This window comes from Embiotoca jacksoni, unplaced genomic scaffold (genome assembly GCF_022577435.1).
Source record: "Embiotoca jacksoni isolate LCO1_2020_lvr unplaced genomic scaffold, fEmbJac1.0.p SCAF_61, whole genome shotgun sequence".
NCBI lineage: Eukaryota > Metazoa > Chordata > Actinopteri > Embiotocidae > Embiotoca > Embiotoca jacksoni.
Genome location: NW_027185416.1, coordinates 174,863 through 181,182, shown reverse-complemented (window position 1 = coordinate 181,182; position 6,320 = coordinate 174,863).

Sequence of the window (6,320 nt, the reverse complement as noted above, 5' to 3'; positions counted from 1 at the left end):
TTTAGATGTTGATTACATTTTTCTATAATCTTGTTTCAGTCTACAGATCCTTGCCTGCACTTCATCATTTCATTTGTAAATGTGAGATGACACAACAACGTGCCCATCAGGCTTCAGGAGGGAGACTGATGGAAGGAGAGGAGGGCTGTCAGCACCATGGTCAGCGCTATGCGCCTCCTAGAGGGCGCTGTTTACCACCTTCTGGAGCTGCGAGGCTTTGAGGTGGTTCATTTAAATGGACCAGAGACACGTCACGTTCATGACATGATGGTTATTTTAAAAAGCAGAAAGTTCAAACAGACTGTCTTCTTCTCGGAGTTAGAGACTGACAGAGGCATGAGGCATTTCCTTTACTCGTGGAAACCCTCGTCGCACTGCTGGTTTTTAACCACGTGGTGGCACCACAGTAAAGCGATTGGACAAGTGTTTACACAAACAAGGTCTTCACACAAACAAGGTCTTCACACAAACAAGGTCTTCACACAGCAGACAAAAGTAAACGGAAGAAGCACAAAACACCACTAATATAAAGAGCTGTGCAGTTTCTTTTAGCTGCTGATGGAAATATTTTTATTGCACACCGTGTTGGAATGCGCAGCATAAATAAAAACTGATCTCATCTTCTAATTGTTGTTGCTCACTCATGTATTACTACACAGCAAATGTGTTTAATATGAATCGAGTGTTGTTTTTAGTGTAAAATATATAATATATAGGATCTGGGACAGGGCCCTCACCAGCTCCACACACACACATCAAACGATACAAAAGTATGCAAATACTGGAAGGATGTGCAAAAACAAAAAGAAAATACCACCAACCACACACCTGAGAATGAGGAGCAGGTGAGAGGCCCCATCATCAACCAACCACAGTCCGGGTGGCCACGCTGCTGCCGGCCCCGAGCACTCCTACAAGGAAAAAGGAAATCAAAATGAACTAAAGTACAATATTATGGGAATTACATTCTTGGGGGAAAATACTAAAAGCAGTTTAGTAAAGAACAGGAAACTAACACCAACAGAAGTCATCCAACTAGACAATACCACAAAAATAAAGAAACACAAACAAAAGAGCATTGGCCTCCTCCATCGAGCTCCATCGGTTCGGCCCTCCCTGAGGAGCTGGATCTGGAGTACAAAGACAACAGCAGCTTTACTTGAAGACTGAATCTTACAAACACCGACCAGATCACTGCCAATCTCAATTTATGTAGCACTCAGACACCAGGAGGGAGAAGCAGGCTGACAGCAGCTCATCTGGTGCAGGTTTGATATCCGGCCTAATGGGTGACCCAGGAAGTAGTAACGAAATCTAGTTACTATTGCATGTGTGAAAAAGGTTGACAAAAGTAGAGTATAAATTGGTTTGAGCCTGAAATATGAAATCTGGGTGTGCAGAGTTAAAAATCCACCCCTGACCTCTGCTGTGGCTAACACGAGGCTAACCACTCTGAGGGTAACACACCAATCTGAACAAGTTGTCAGTGATCGAGTTGCATTGTGGGTAATGTAGGCTTCAGGTTTTCACATGGATTATTATCAGTGTGAAAAGGTTACAGTTGTGATTATCAGATGGGAATTTTCTGCCTTTTGTGGGGATTTTTAGCTTTCAACTATTTTCTGATCAATATACAAGAGATATGGAGAACTAAAATGAATAATAAATGAATAAGGACAGCCAAATTAGCTGAGCGTTTTATAATTATTTAAATATTTTTAAGTACTCAAAAAAAGTCCATTTTGAATTTGTGGTCACCTGCCATTAAAATCCCATATGATTAAGGTCCTATGAGAGAGAAGCGGTGCCCAGTGCTGACTCATCTGTTGCTAAGTTGACTTCAACTTCGCCTCCCTCCACCAACAGAGACAGACCGTCCCCCTTCCCCTCACAGCTGTGTGGCCTGAATGCTGGAAATAACCACCAGCCTGCAGATCAGGAGTCACGGCTGTAAAACTGGTTAATGTCGGCCCTGCACCGCTCTAAACTGGAAAAAGAAAAGGGAGGAAAAAAAAGAGAGAGCAAACCAAGAAAGGCTGAGCTTCATCGTGGAGACTGTTGAACGGTTGCCCAGAGACACACAATGTCCAGCACAAAGAGGGGACAGCAAAGTGCATGGAGGCACTACGGAGCCCCAAAACTGACACTGAGCAGCAGATTTTGCTCATTTAGTTGTGAATTACTGTGATTATCCGTAAGATTATTGTACCGTATTATTGTTTGTATTGTGTTCTGATTTTTTTGTCTCGTATTCCTGAGCTTTGAGTACCATAAAGGGCATATGATCAACATTTCTGGAGCTAAAACCACACACATATTTCTCGCGCTCCTCCGTTCATCACTTATTCACTTTGACTAAATCAGTAGGTGCACTCTGAAAGTGTGAATTCAATTCAGGAGGACTTTTATTTACAATCCTGTTGCTTCCGAACATCTTTTCATCTCGACACGACTCCACTTTTCGGCTCGGTCGCCAGAAGGTTGTTTAAAGACGTGTTCAGAGACGACTGTTTTGTCTTTTTCAAAACCAACTGTCACAGAAATATGATTTATACCCAAAAAACATTTCGCTCAATATTTACACGCTTTCCTGACAAACCTGTCACTGATCGTTTTCATACATTTCTTTGAAACTACAGTTAAAGTCATCAGGCTCACGTGTCCAAAGGTCAAATTGTCGAGCGTCTACCCTGATTTCACCGCCGCTTACAACAAATGTAAAAACAAGGATACGACTCGTCTCTCCAGACGTACAAAGAGTCTCAACAGATGGTTTTTTTCAGACCTATCCAACGTCTTAAAGTGGAATCTACAGCTGGACCTTCTCTGTGTTCAATTATCTATCCTCCTACGCCAGGTAAGGATTCAGTATGTCCCAATACACAGTATGTTGAATGTAGGATGTGAAAAGTACCAGGATGTTCCACTACATCCCGTCGGATTTTAGAATCTGCAGGCCGGCACACTACTCTGGCTGTCCTCACCCACAATCCTCTGCACCGCAGAAGGAGGAGAAGAAGAAGAAGAAGAAGAAGAAGAAGAAGAAGAAGAAGAAGAAGAAGAAGAAGGAGGAGGAGGAGCAGAAGAAGAAGAAGAAGAAGAAGAAGAAGGAGGAGGAGGAGCAGAAGAAGAAGAAGAAGAAGAAGAAGAAGAAGAAGAAGAAGAAGAAGAAGAAGAGCTCAAAGGAAGAGTACTCGTTCCCAAATCGCATCCTTTTTCTTTTAACTTCAAATGTTGCACTACAGTTGCAACGGATATGACCAAAAGGGTCAAAGGTCGAGGCACATTTTTATGATGAAGTAGCCTCATTGTATACATACTACATGCATACTTTGTAGGGGCAGCTGCAGTCCGCAAGTTGTGACGTGTTTGATGACCTTTGAGAAATGGTGAAGGACACGGAAATTAGTTTTTCATTGGATGATTAATTATTGTAATTTTAGTCGTGCAGTGTTTTTTCCTGCTAGCTTGTTGGTTTCCAAACGTCATCCATGTTGCCAACGGCTGCGCTCTCGTGACTTCAACACTTGAATGCCAAACGTATCGTAAACACGACTTGTGGCTGGCGGGAGTCTTCCCCACGATCTGTGCCGGCGCGTGAATGTCTCACCAGACACAACATCTGGAAACTCTGTTTGCTGTGAAATAGGCTTTGGGTGAATTTGATTGGCTTGAATGTAACAGACATTCCTTTATATCTACGTGTTTAACTGTGCTGTTCATTATTTCATATTTGTTTGCATCCTGAGCGGTAACATTTTATTTTCCTGTATTTTGTGGGTACTTTTTAAGCTTAAGTATAAATTTACGAATATTCATCTGACACAAATGCTTCAGTTTTATTGCTAACATTGTGTGAGCTTCTCAGGCTAAAAGGCCAACATCTCTTTCATTTCATGTAGCAACAACCTGATTCTATGACAGAGTGTCTGTTTCACATGTAATTACCTAAAATAAACATCTTAACTCACTTTTGAGAGGCGACACGTGACAGTTTCTATGAAGGCTGGTGAAGCATCAGTTAAAAATGAACAAGCACAATAGATCTATCTTCAATTATTTTATCCACTAATATACTGGAAACTCTCTTTTTACTCCTTATCTAATATATTAATGTAATTTATTAATCTATTCATTCATATTTTTGAGAATCTTACATTTTGTCAGTTTGATGTCTCCATAGACTCCATTTTAGTCAACAGTTTGGCAGTTGTGTAAAAAGTATAGCGAGACTCCTCCTGGAGACGTTTCCTTCTGTAAGAGCCTTCTGTTCTGCAAAAATACCCATTTGAAGGACTCTTATTTTTCTTGAAACAAGCGTGAAGCTATCGTGTGGAATTGGATGTTCTCATGTGTTTCCCATGTAAATCCGTTTGTTTCTGAGAATTCCATCTCAATTATTCGTCATTTCTTTTTAGCTGCAGGGGAATCGAACAGCAAATTAAGGCCAACAGTCAGACATTCAGGAAGGCGAGCTTCTTCTGTGTTTGCTGGTGACAGTAAATGAGGGCAGCAAAAGGCTTTTTAATGACATTCAGCAGGAAATACATGAAAGTTATATTTGAAATATTCAAATAAGTAGGCTGTAAAATTTCTAGCTTTTTTTTTTCTTCAATAGGTTGGGATGCATTGGGGGACTTGAGTCGAACCTCAGCCACAGCAGTGCGTGGAGACTTTTGTTTCTAACATTGTTTTTTACATTGTGCTCCAACAGCTAAAGGTTTGGGTTTGTTTTCAGGTAAGAGTTCATCATCTTGTGTCTCATATGAAAACCAATATTCAATGTAAAGGCTTGATTTGGACTCCAGCTGCGTTATGTTTCATTGAACATGTGCTTGATCACATCAAGGAGCTGAAAAAAGAGAGTTTCATTCTCTGGAAGGTCATTTCTGAGCCATTGTAACCTGTTTACCAAAAAGAAAATTTGTCCTCCAAACATAAAAATAATGCACATTCAGTGAGTCCAGGGGACATTAAATGGGAGCTGTTACGCTCATTTTCAATTTCTTTACACATATTATGGGACGACAGCAGCTTTCCATGATTCACATTTTTTGTAAACTGCTTATGTATTTTGTACTGGCCCTTTATGCAGTCCTTCAGTTCATCCTCTGTCTAAAAACAACCTATATCTTATCTCTTTAAGGCACACCTCCCTACAAAAACACCTCCTTCTGATTGGCCAACTTCCAGGAAGTGTGCTTCTTGGACTGTGTGAGCCTTGCAAGGTCATTTTCTCTTTCTTGATTGGAGCAGGGAACAGTGCAAAAGGACGTCATCTCGCTCATTAACAGTATATAATGTGACGTAACGGTGGATTTAAGTCTTTTCTATCATTTTTTTCTACGTAATGCTTCAAACGTAACCAGTAAAAAGTTATTCTGTGACTGCAAATCGTAGCATCAGTCTGTATTTTTAATGGCTGGAGCAGTTGACCATAGAAGGAAATCTGTGAAGAGCTGGCGTATGAAGCCTGAACTGTTTTCTAAAGAATTACTTCAACAAACTTTGACAAACATTGTAATATAATATGTACATATGAAGCATATGATGGTCCTCTTTAAGCTCCTGCAGAACAAAACCTGCACAAAGAACTACAAATCCAGATTATCACAGAGCTAGTAAACATTTTGAAACACTGAGAAAAAGGAAAACCTTTTTTTTTTTTCAGATGTGATGCCTCAGTATTCCCTTTTGTGAATGAATACCTCGTATCATTCGTTAGGATCGTATCATAATCCAAATTCATAACACAAGTTAACTTTGTGTTGTTGTTTTTTTACCAAATTGCTGCTTCCAAGGTATGAAAAGTTCATCCACACCTTCTCCAGGACACAGAACCAAAGCTCTGGAAAAGTGGAGCTTGTGTTGAGATGACCAAAGACACGGGTCACAGCCGGTCAAGTGTTAAATATCGCTGGAGATTTTTCAGTCCAAGAGCTTGTTTTCTGAATTTCTTCTTCACCCAAAGATTTGTTTTGTTTCACTCACACGGACAAAGTGAAGTGGTACCGAAGAAAACGGAGCTCCTCCGTGGTGGCAGATGACTGCTGGACACTGGAGGCAAAATGTAGGGAAAACAGGTCTGTGCATATTTGAAGTGTAAGAACAGGCGTATTTATTAATAATACATTTAAAAAAACATGCCCAAGTCTAAAAACTGATTGGAATTCAGCTTGAAGAGCACTGAAATATACACACATATATATATATATATATATATATACACACATATATATATATATACATATATAAATGTTATATTAATGTGTTTATGAGCAAACATCAAAAAAGAAGGAGACAAAACACATGGGCTCTTT